The sequence below is a fragment of the Leptonychotes weddellii genome, chromosome 4 (genome assembly GCF_054177405.1).
Source record: "Leptonychotes weddellii isolate Sample4059 chromosome 4, ASM5417740v2, whole genome shotgun sequence".
In the NCBI taxonomy this organism is placed as follows: Eukaryota; Metazoa; Chordata; class Mammalia; order Carnivora; family Phocidae; genus Leptonychotes; species Leptonychotes weddellii.
In genome coordinates, this window is record NC_138372.1 from 114099337 (window position 1) to 114112375 (window position 13039).

A 13039-nucleotide genomic window follows, 5' to 3' on the forward strand; every position below is an offset into this window, starting at 1 on the left:
GGAGGTTTAAATTAATTAACTGCAAGACCTCTAGTTTGGGAGTTGAGGTACCTAGTTTTCTAGGCACTTTGCTACATGACCCAGGATAACATTCTTAGCTTTGGGGCCTCCGGTTCCTCAACTGTAAGGTAAGATGGTTAGAATAAATAATTCTAAGAGTTTATAATATGTTCAAACATTTTTCCTCAGGAGGGTTTTTATGAACTGCCAATTTCACTAAGCAATAACATCTTGAAGAAAAACCGTTACACTTGAATTTTCACTTGTCCATACAATTACATCAGATTCCACTTCATCTTTAGGAATGAACTTCAAAAGAAATTCTCTCTAGAAATTCTTTGCAAACTTGAAATGGATTGTGGTTACATCTCTTTTACTCTGCATTGAAAGTTCACCAAAGAATTTCCTTGTCAATTACTGATTTTAGTATCTTCTAAGAAACTTCAACCTAATCCATCTCCTAAAACCACAGAATAATTGGTAATGGTAACAATTCATATGAATAAATGGTTTCAGGGATAAGAACTCCCACTTCCAGGAAATCATTAGTGATTCAGTTAAAAGTTGCTAAAGTATTTGCATAAGAAATTGCAGAAGATTCCTGAAACTTTAATGCATTCAAATCCCTTCATTTTTTACCAAGTCACTATAAATATCTTGAGGCGAGAATACACCTTGAATGGATCAGTATGTGTGAATATCAACTTCTCATACTTGCATCTATAAATAGTGATTTTACTGAAGCCGGGTCACTGGCTTTAGGAAAGGATTCCTATTCCTTCCCAGCACTTACTGGGAAGAACTGTTTAAGGGAATGATCATGTTTCAGTCTACAAACACCACCACATTGTAGGCACTCCCAATATAGGGATTCAGTAAAAATGGTCATTAAGCAGAAAATACTAAACACATTTAATCGGTAACATACCGAGACTGAAACTTCCCTTTCCTCTTTTTCCCTGGATGCATTCAGAACTTCAAAACTCAGCCTCCAAGAAATGAGAAAGAATAGGTCAGCAACAGCAGGGATTATCTTGAATCCTAGGAACCACTTCTGAGCAAGAGCCTTCATTACTAATGTGAGGAGCTTCACCAACTCGGTCTGCAAACACTCAAGGTTCCCAGCAACAAACAAAATTAACTAGAAAAAATAACTTTTTATTTCCCAGGAACCAGTTTCCCTACTTATCTCGCAGGCAACATTTATAACTTCACCACCGCCTTTTACTATTTTAAGCTACTTGTTTTTCCAATGTCCCACCTTGACCATTCAGTGAACCTTCTCACATTAACTTCCTGTAAACCCCTCCCACTCCCCCACCGCTGACCACCTCCTCCAGAGGAAAGAGGTGAGCTTTTAACTCTCTGTTCACTTCCTTACCACTTGTGCTGTCTAGCTCTATCATTCCCACTCATGTCTGGAAGGAGAAAAAATGTTATAATCCATGGATTGGATCTGTAGTAAAACCCCTATAGACTGATGCTTTTTTTCCTTTCCTATATTTACTATATATATAGTCCTTAGAATATAAATCCCCTGGGATGGATTTCCTTTTTTTATATCTAAAGCAACATTGCTAGAATAGGGAGTTCAAAATTCTGTCACAACTCATAGCCTGGTATAGCTACACTTTGAAATATAATTCTCTGCCTTCAAGAACTTAAAAATCTCCTTCAGAGAGCTAGCAAACCTCCTTACAAAGTAAATGTGTAGCAGTAAGTGTGCTACAGAAAGTGGTTAGAGAAGGCTTCATCCAGAAAGGAGGCCTGGAGTGACACCTGGTAAGTGAGACTCAGATCTAGTCTGCAGAGAGGTCTCTGTCTCGTTATGGGACTGGACAGTAGCAGAAGTAGGTGGGAACAGCATGGGCTGTCACCCAGTCCTAAATTTAAATCTACCCTCTGCCACTCTCTGCCCTTGCCAAGTTATCATAAAACTTGGAGCCTCTGTTGGTTCATCCATCAAGAGGAGATGCAGTATCAACACCGCCGTTTTAAAACCCAGGTAATGTTCTTCACTCCTGGTATTACTCAATCTTCCTGTGACTTTTGATATTGTCAGACAATAGCTCCTGTTTGGAATATTCCTTCCCCTTGGCTTTTGAGATGCCTCCGAGTTCTTGATTTCTTCTCGGTTCTAAGATGGTGCCTTCTCTTTCCGTTAAAGATCAGGGCTTCCCAAAATTCTCTCTTTAGCTCTTTTCTCATTCCCAGAGTAGTCTTATATCTTACCCATAGACTTAAATAACATCTCTACAGTTATGGTTCCCAGTTTCTGAGCTCAGATTTAGTCCTGTCTCCTCCATTCCATGGTTTTTTCCCAGTTTTATTGAGAAATAATTGACTTATGTCACTGTATAAGTTTAAGGCGTACAGCCTGATGGTTTAATTTGCATATGTTGGTGATTACCACAATAGATGCAGCTAACATCCACCTCCTCATATAGATACAATAAAAAGAAAAAAAGGAATAAATTTCCTTGTGATGAGAATTCTTAGGATTTATCCTTTTTTTTAAAGATCATTTATTTATTATTTGGCGGGGGAGTGGGGGAGGAAGAGAGAGAATCTCCTGCAGACTCCCCTCTAAGTGCAGATCTTGGCGCAGGGCTGGATCTCATGACCCTGAGATCATGACCTGAGCTGAAACCAAGAGTTGGACCCTTAACCGACTGAGACACCCAGGTGCCCCTAGGATTTACTCTCCTAACAACTTTTCTATATATCCTACAGCAGTGTTAGCTGTGGCCTACGTTATATCCCTAGTGCCTATTTATCTTCTAACTGGAAGTTTGCACCTTTTGACCACCTTCCCCCATCCCCCCTCTCTCACCCTCTCCCTCTGGTAACCATGAATCCGATCTCTTTTTCCATGAGTTTGTTTTGCTTTTTTTTCAGATTCTGCTTATCTCATATAAGTGAGATTATACAGTATTTGTTTTTCTCTGTCTGACTTATTTCACTTAGCATAATGCTTTCAAGGTCGATCCATGTTGTCACAAAAGGTAAGATTTCCTCATTTTATTGCTGAGTAACATTTCATTGTATATATACACCACATATCTTTATCCATTCATCCATTGGTGGACACTTAGGTTGTTTCCATGTCCTGGCAATTGTAAATAATGCTGCTATGAACATGGTGCAGAAATCTTTTTGAGTTAGTGTGTTTCCTTTGCTTATATTCTCAGAAGTGAAATTGCTGGATCATATGATAGTTCTATTTCTAATTTCTTGAGGACTCACTATGGTTTTCCCTATCAGCTGTACCAGTTTACTATACAATCCCACCAACAGTGCACAAGGGTTCCCTCTTCTCCACATCCAAGAGATATTTCTTATCTCTTCTCTTTTGGATGATGGCCATTCTAACAGGTGTGAGGTGATATCTTATTGTGGTTTCAATTTGCATTTCCCTAATGACTAGTGATGTTGTGCATCTTTTCATGTACTTTTTGGCCTTTCATCCATCTTCTTTGGAGAAATGTCTGTTCAGGTCTGTTGCCCATTTTTTAATTGAGTTATTTGGGTTTGGGGGGTTTTTTGTTTGTTTTTGAGGTGTAGAAGTTCTTTATACATTTTAGATGTTAACAGCCTCTTATTAAATATATGGTTTGCAAATATTTTTCCCATTCCATAGATTTTCTTTTCGCTTTGTTGATGTTTTCTTTTGCCATGCAGAAGCTTTTTAGTTTGATGTAGTTCCACTTGTTTATTTTGTTGTTTTTTCTTTAGATGTCATATTCATGTCAAGGAGCTCTGTTTCTGTTTTCTTTTGGGGGGTTCGTGGTTTCAGTTCTTATTTTAACTCTTTAATCTATTTTGAGTTAGCTTTTGTGAGTGGTGTAAGATATGGAACCACTCATTCTTTTACAGGTTAATATCCAACTATCCCAGCAGCATTTATGGAAGAGATTGTCTTTTGTCTATTGAGTATTCTTGGATCCCTTGTCAAATATCAGTTGACCCTATATGCTTGGTTTTATTTCTGGACTTTTAAATTCTATTTCACTTGTCTATATGTCTTTTTTAATGCCAGTAACACACTACTTTGATGACTATAGCTTTAGAGTATGGCTTGAAATCAGGAAGTATGGGGCCTTCCTGTTTTGTTCTTCTATCTCAGCATTTCTGATTGGAGTCATATGGTTTTATATAAATTTTAGGAGTGTTTTTTCTACCTTTATAAAAGATGTCATTGGAACCTTGATAAGAATTGTGTTAAATCTATAATGGCTTTGGTGGTAATGACACTTTAACAATATTAATTACCCTAATCCATGAACAAAGGAAACTTTCCATTTATTTGGCGATAGAAATCTTCAATTTCCTTCATCAATGTCTCATAGTTTTCAGACTAGAGATCTTTCACTTCCTTAATTAAAGTTATTCCTAAGTACTTTATTGTTTTTAATGTTATTGTAAATGGAATCAATTTCTTTTTCAGAAAATTCATTTTTAATGTATAGCAACGCTACTGATTTTTGTATGTTAATTTTGTACCTTGCAACTTTAATGAATTCATTGGTTAGATCTTATAGTTTTTTGAGTCTTTTTTGAGTATATATTTTGTCATCTGCAAATAAGGAAAATTTTACTTCTTACTTTTCAATTCTGATGCATTTTATTTCCTTTTCTTGCCTGATTGCTCTAGTTAGGACTTCTAGTTCTATGTTGAATAGGAGTGATGAAGGGTGGGCACTCTTGTCTTGTTCTTGATGCTGATATTGCATGTCCCTAGGCCTTCACCATAAATCACATTGTTAGCATAAACTATCTAGCATGACCCAAGGCCTCAGCTAAACAAAGACATTCTTAACAGGCAAGATATTCCAAGGGCTTAGAGCTTATCTTTCAGAAGATGGACAAGAGCTAAATTTTCTTTGAAATATACAGGGTTTAGGCAAGTTGGATCTGCGGAATTAATCCTTTGCTGCACACTACTACAGGCAAAAACTTACTGATTACAGTGAATTCCTCTCTCTGTCTTCAGCACACATATCCAATTGGTATCTCAGTTCTCCTTATTCTACATCTACGTATCCATACATTCATCATCATCCCCAGCACTTCCTTCCTCCAAATTAATCTATTACCAAAACTTACTCATTTTTTTGCATAAAGATAACCTAATTTAATCCTTTTTTTTCTTTCCTACTTCTACTGCCTCAGTTTTGGACTTCATCATGTTTTATATTACCTCTGCTCTGAATCCTCCCAATCATCTTCCATATTGCCTTTAGAATAATTTTTATAAAATAGAAATTTGGCTCTGTCATTCTGCTACTTAAAGTCTGTGAATTAAGTATAAATATCTCTATTTTATTCACATTCCTTAGCACAGCCCTGAATAATATGGCTGCCAATTATCTCTCTAGCCTTGTTACACATTGTGTTACAAACTGACCAAAGGCTTCTGTGTCTCCATGACTTTGAATATCTTATTCTCTCTGTCTGAATTTGTTGTTCCTTCCACAATCTACTCAACATCTAGTCAACAATTTTTCAAGCTAAATTCCACTCCTGTATATGAATCAACTCAGGTGCCAGTTGCTTTAGCATGACTTACCTGCCTTTAAAGTTAGGTCAGGTATCTTTTCTCTGTACTTTGGAAACAGCCTGTGCATGCCTCAGTCATTTCATATTTTACCTTATTCAGCTCATCTATGTACTTCTCCATCTCCCTCACTGGACTGGAAGACCCTCACTGGGCATAACTGTGTTTCAAGTAGGTAGCCCCCAAACCCAATGGATACAGTCACAATACAATGCCTGAAGGAGACATATTTCTGAAGACTTGGCATAACTCAAATTTGTCACAGTAACAAACTTAATCTTAACAAAGGATGGCATGTATTTTTATTTCCAGACAGCATGTCAATAGCAAAAACAGATTTTACCAACCTCTTAACCTTTGTAGATATACAATATTTTGAATAATTTTTAATTTGGGAAGATTTATACCATTTCAATTTTGCAAAAAATGAAAATTTAATATGCATACCATATCATTTCAAATCTACAAAATTTAACTTCACAATAAATGTAATGTCCAGTACCTCATTCATAGTGATGTTTAAAGCTTATTTCCTTCCCAACCAATCCTCCTCCTATCATTATATTTTGTTTACTTAATTAATCATTTTCTTATTCATCACTGTAGTCATCACCAGTGTTATTTTCTGAGATCTCAAGAAAATTAAATATATATCTTTTCTCTCCTCTCTTCCAAGCTATTACAGTTTTTCAAAAAAAACAAAAGACAAAAAAAAAATATATGAGTGCAGAAATGAAAACAAAAACATTCTATATTTCACATTTTTTAAAATACAGGCTATTTTTCTCTTATTTATTCTGTGTGGCTTAGTTTATAATAATCATCAGAGACCATGCTTTTAAATTACATAATGACCCTGACATATCTGATACCAGATAGCATATGAAATATAATCTGTTAGTGAGATCACATAATTAATTAATCTAATCCAGATAAAGCCATATCTAAACAGTGCATTTAAAGAGACTTTGGATTCCTGCTACTATTTGCATTATTTTTATTATTTGGTGGGTCTAGAGTTGTTGCAATGTATTGTGGAGACGTTAGTAATTTAAAAAATAGTAACGGGGCCACCTGAGTAGCTCAGTTGATTAAGTGTCTGACTTCGGCTCAGGTCATGATCTCTGTGTTCAACGAGGAGTCGACTTGTCCCTCTCCCTGTGCCCCTCCCCCCACTCGTGCTTTCTTTCTCTCTCAGATGAATAAATAAAATCATTAAAAAAATAACAAATTTTTAATCAAGACCTTAAAAATATATAGATCTCTTCAGCCTATGCATGAAATTTTTCATTTGCATTATAGCCTCTTAAAAAAAAAAAATACAAAGGATTCTGCTTTAGCTTTATTGGCTGTCTGGCAGAACAGCAATATAAAAATAGGAACAAAGAAAAAAGGTTATTTTTTTAATACTCTTTTAGCATATAGATTAGTATTAATTACCATGTAATGAGCTGAAAATTCCTGCCAAAAAGCTGAGGTTTGTGGTTCCATTAATGAGTATTTTCTTTCCACTGGGTGAAGTAAAAATTTTAAAGTGTTAGGGATTTGCACTTGGAAAACATCTCTAAGCTATTTATACAAGCAAGTCAATAGGAAAAGCACATTTTCCACTTATAGCCTTTGTAGTGCATTCATGGACCTGACATTTTGGGCAATGTCTTGCTTTTAGTGGTAGTTCTGAATTGTAGCCTTGGGCAGGCTTCGATGTAGCAGGAGTGAGACCAGCATTCTCCACCATTCAGCTTTGGACTGGCTGTGGCTGAATCTATGTTAAGAGTTCCCATTTACTTTCCAAACTGGCAGAAACCACAGAAGTGTGCTTTTTTACTCTCACTTCTAAAATGGATTCAGCCTACAACAGGTACCCCAACCATTGAGGAACACTAGCAACAAGATGCCACTAAGACATAGTTTCTGGGTTTGTCCCAATTAAAATATTTTGAGGCAGTTCTCCACCACTCCCATCTCTAAGAATATTTTTGAGGAAGAGGAGTCTACACATAAACAGACATCATCAAGACTGAACCATTTTGGTGGCCATGAAATGCACCTCAACCAGTTCTGTGGAAAGTGTGATGCAAATGCCTGGTTTCTTTGCTCTGAATCCACCACTGCACTCACTGCTCCAAGCCAAATACTGGGATACACCGCAGGCCTGTGCCTGGGAGGGATCCTTGGGAAGGCCCGTGCTTAAGGGAAGCAGGGTTTCCCGGATGGACAGCTTTGGTCTGGCCAAAACCTTTGTAGAACTGCCCTGCAGAGTGAGACTCTGCTTGCCCCTGCTCTTTCCCTCTCTCTTTCCAGGGCTTCCTCCCCCACCCCTTTTTTTTCTTCACAGACCTTGACTTTTACCACAATAAATCTCCTACATCTCCAATCCTGTCTGCTTTTATGAGGATTCAGATTCATGCAGCTATTGTCTTCATTTGGGATTAGATTATCTTGACTTTTTTAGCACTGTGTCAATGATCATCAAATCAATTTATCTCAAATCCAAGGGTAGAAAGCCCAGTACTGGTGTAACCAAGGAGTCACCTAAACTTGCTCCAGCATCCTAATTCTGGCTTTCATTCTCAAGGTCACCTCATGGTACAAAATGGCTGCTAGAGCTCCAGTCATCCTGCCTGCTCCAGGCAGCAGGAAAAAGTAATGGCAGAAGGACCAATGTGGTATTCCTTCCAATGTTCTAGCTCCCTCTAAGACCCTTCTTAGAAGTTCCACACAAATTTCCTCTTTGTTTCTTTGTCTCAAGCATAATCACATAAATCACATAAACCTAGCAGCAAGGAAGGCTACAAAAGCTAAAATGCTACAAATATTGACATCCAGATTAACATTGGATGTTCTATTGCTAAAGACAAATGAAAGACTGGATATTTGTGGCAACTCTCGGTCTCCTCTGCCCTGCTTTTCTCTCCATTTTTATGTAGACATTGAAAGACATGATGTCTGGATTTCCAAGCGAAATCCGAGAGAAGGAGTCTGACCATGAGCCTTATCCATCTTTGTCCAGGGTAGTAAGAGCATGACCTTATGCTCCCTTTCTTCTTGAGTTCTTCAAGGGCCTAGACTCAGGATTTCAGGACATAAATGAAAGTCTTTAATCATCTCATGACCAGACAAAAGGATACATTTTACATGTGTTCAAAAATGCAGTGTAATGGTTAAAAACAAATGGACTTGAATATCAAGAAGAATTAAAACCAAATCCCAGTTGTTTTGCTCACTAAGGGTGTCAACTAATAGTCAGATAATTAAGCCTTTCTGCTAGTAAATGCTCAATAAATGTTAGTTAGCTGTTGGTTTGATATTTTTGCATCAAGTAAGGACTGAATGCTTTAATAATGGGGTGGGGCATAAAAAAACTACCCTAAAATCTCTTTGGTTTTTAACTTAACTCATCCTAACCTCCACACCCTAAAACTCCAAACTTGTTTAAAAAAATTTTTTTAAGTTACAGATACCTTTCCTGACACCTCTATTTTAAATATTTCCAGTCTTTTTTCTATCTTTGTTCTAGAAATGTTCTACCATTCTGTGTTTGTGTGTGTGTGTGTTTCTATGAACCTTTTTTCTATCTTTTGTTTTTTCCTTTAACACTTTCCCTGATTTCTAGGATGTTCACTGAGGTCCCCTTTCAAGGCTCCGTTAACACTGCCTGCATTCTTGGGTTCCAACTGGCACTTCACACTTGGTGCCCTAATGTGGTAGCACAGACTCATGCAGCCTCCAAGGCCTTCCTGCAATCTACAGATTTAGAATATATCAGCAAATGGTATTTAGTAACCATCTATTCCCTGCGTATTTTTAATCGTTTCAACACTCTGAGACCAGAATACATATTTTCAGCCAATTAATTCAGATGAGGTAAACACATAACAGTGCTTAGCTAATACGGACTTAATACTAGATCGGTTAACGAAGAGAACTGAAAATCTCTGCATCTAAGCAGCAAAAGCTTCTTGCAAAATCACATAAGATAATCTTAATAATCTCTAGGCTCGCAGACGGAATGTTTACTACATTGTATACTCTAATGCCATATGATCACTCAAAATACTATATTCGTTTGGATATCTATGGCTAAACCATTTTTTAAATTTCTTGTCTGTAAATACACACTTAATCTTTCTCTACTGCTACACCCTGCTGACAATCACTTGCCCGCACATGACTTTATCTATTTAAAAGATTTTTTTTTAGTCTGTTTCCCTCATAAGGAAATTATATCGGAAATAAATAATACATTATTATCACTTTTGCCCACCTATGAAGTTGAAATAATTTCTCATTCAGAGCTAGCTGTCTAGGATCCTATACTTCTTATCTTTGTGGCCTATGACAAATTGCTTGACTCAGTTACCTCATTTGTCAAGAAGAGTTCATAATGTCTACCTACTAGGATTGTTGTAAAGATCAGAGACAATGAATTTGAAGCACTAAGCCCAGGGCCTCCTATTTAAGGGGTACTCAATAAAAGGGGTCAACAGTGGTAATGATGACAATTGATAATGGTAATGATGACTGTAAGGAGATTGTGGAAATGAAGAAGATGAAGGGAATGGGGAAGAACGTATTATTTTCCTATTACTATTGTATCAAATTGCCACAAAGTTGGTGGCCAGAAGCTGGTGGGCTTGGTTGGTTCCTTTGCTTCATGTCTCACAAGGCTGAAAGATGTTAGCAGGGCTGTGTTCTTTCTGGAGGCTTGCAGGAGAATTTATTTCCTTGCCTTTACAAACTTCTAGAGACCACCTGCATACCTTAGCTCATGGCTTTCTCCCTTCATCTTCAAAGACAGCAATGGTACCCTTCTGGGGCTTCAAATGTCTCCTTTCTCTTCTAACTCATCTCTCTGGCTTACTATTCTGCCCTCCTCTTACACTTTTAAAGGCCCGTGTGATAACATTGGGTCTACCCAATAAGCTCTGTATCTTAAGGTCTATAACTTTAATTCCATCTGCAAAGATCCTTTGGCCTTATAAGGTAACAATTGCAGATTCTAAGGATTAGAGTATGGACATCTTCAGGTGGTATTGTTCTGCCTACATAGGGGGAAAGTAAAATGTTGACCATAATAGGAATAATTAATAAATTCAGACACTAGCTTCTGAAGAATATAGCCTTTCTTGATGTTTAAAGGGGACTAAAAGCTTACCTGATAGAGTCAACTTGGTATAGTGGGGAGACCACTGAGTTTGGTTCCATTCCTACAATCCTGTGTCACTCATTAAACAGTTTTAGATTTCTGGTTACTCATTTATCAAACAAGAATGTCAGTTTAATGATATAAATATTAATGATTTTATTATATAAATAATATAAATATTAATGAATAATATAAATATTAATGAATAATATAAATATTATTGACCAATACTACATACCAACCATCTCTTGTGAGAGGGCAGTGGAACTTCTTGGGAAATATCTAGAGGAGCTCCAGAAATGTTTCATCCTGAATCTACCAGCCTTCAATTTAATGATATAAATATTGTTTCCAGTTATAAAATTCTATCATTCAGTTTGAATAAATTTAACAGCCAAGCAAGAGTCCCTTGAATCTTGCCATGAAACACATGACACTGTCTCATCAAAACTAAAGAGGGATGTAGGATTGCACCTTGTGGCCCATGGCTCACACAGAGAATTATCGTAAGGATGAAGCCCAGGTTTATTTTTTAAAGGATTAGAATCCCATTGGAAGACAAGCATGTGTTGTCAGTTTCTTAGCTTCTAATTCCCCTGCTGTAACCCATCCTCCTTTTGAAAGAGCAGAAAAACCGTGGTACAGTTACACCTGAGTAGACAAAAACCATGATATGCACACATCTACTACTTCTAGGTACAGGAATGCATTAATATCTGTAAAAATATAAATGCAATTCCTCTTAGGCAATTCCTGAGCATAAAAGTGTCCCTTGTCATGTCTCTCAGGTGAGGTTGAGAAGCCGGCAGGTACCACGCTCTGTCCTCTTGGTCTCCCGCCACAATGGAGTACCTCATCCGGGGCCCCGACTAAGGCCTTCTCGCCTTCAGCCAGGTGGCCACTAACAGTGTTGTCTGGATGAAGGACGATCATGACAAGATGCTTAAGAGGAGTGAAGAAATCTTATTCCTCTGTGTTGGAGAGGCTGGAGACACAGTACACTTTGCAGAATATATTCAGCAAAATGAGCCACTTTATAAGATGCAAAATCATTATGAATGGACTCCCATAGCAGCAGCTGATTTCACATGCCAAAACATGACTGACTGTCTTCAGAGTCAGACCCCATACCATGTCCACCTCCTCCTGGCCGGCTATGGTGGGCATGAGGTTCCAGCACTCTCCTACATGGACTACCTGGCAGTATTGACCAAGGCTCCTTTTGCAGCCTTCCCATGGTTATGGAGCCTTCCTGACTCTCAGTATTCTGGACCAATACTACATACCAACCATCTCTTGTGAGAGGGCAGTGGAACTTCTTGGGAAATATCTAGAGGAGCTCCAGAAATGTTTCATCCTGAATCTACCAGCCTTCAACATTCCAATCATTGACCAAAATGACATCTAGGACCAGGACATTTCCTTCCCTAATAGGGCTCCTAACCTCATGCCCTCCCTCCCATTTGCCAGGGAACTTTTTTTTGATGGCCTCCTTTATCTTTTTCTATTCCTTTGACTCCCATCCTTCATAGATGATTAATTCACAGTAAAGCTGAATCTGGATAAATTGGGGGGAAAAAAGTATCCCACATGGGGGATGGGTTTTTAGATTTTATCCCATTCAGTAATTTGCCATTTTTCTTTTAGTAGCCTTTCCAAAATTAATGTTTTCTATAGATAGATTTTTTTGGATAGGCGTTTGCAACAACAAAAGCTGTACAAAGATGTTGGTTTATTAATAACAGTGCAACTATTATTTTTCAATCAGCTGGGTTATTCTGAGTAGTGTTTTTTTAAACTAAGAGTATTTATCATCAACTAACTCAGAATGACTTCTTCCCATTTATGTGCCCTTTGTTATCATGAGAAAATAACCCATCTTGAAAAATTGCAAGGTAATAAGAAATAGATTCATTCACCATCTTAATTAGACCTTTATTCAAGAATTCACCAGCATTCACTGAACATCTTATTTATACTCTGCACTGGGCCACACATTGGAAATACATGGATAACTAGTACATAGATTTTTATTTCAAGAATCCCAGAGTCAAGTAAAATCCCAAAGACAAGTAAAAATAAATAAGTAATGTAAAAGGTAGCTGCGATCATAATAATATCTACACAAGGCAGAGATGGTTCATGAAGAGAGCCAAGGAAATAGAGGCTGTGAAGAAAGCTTCAAAAAAAGTAGTCATATATAAGCAGGTTTTTATTTTGTCAGGTAGACGGAATAGGAAAGAGTATTTCACACAAAATTAACAATATACACACAAAGCAGAGAAAGAACATGTATGTGTTTAAAAATACCCTCTTTTTGAAATACCAGTGTA

General features: G+C 37.3%; 1 pseudogene; it reads left to right on the top strand.

Annotated features, from left to right (window-relative positions):
* Positions 1-11549: 11549 nt before the first annotated feature.
* On the top strand, positions 11550-12222 carry LOC102732565 (proteasome subunit beta type-2 pseudogene; annotated as a pseudogene).
* The last annotated feature ends 817 nt before the right edge of the window (positions 12223-13039 follow it).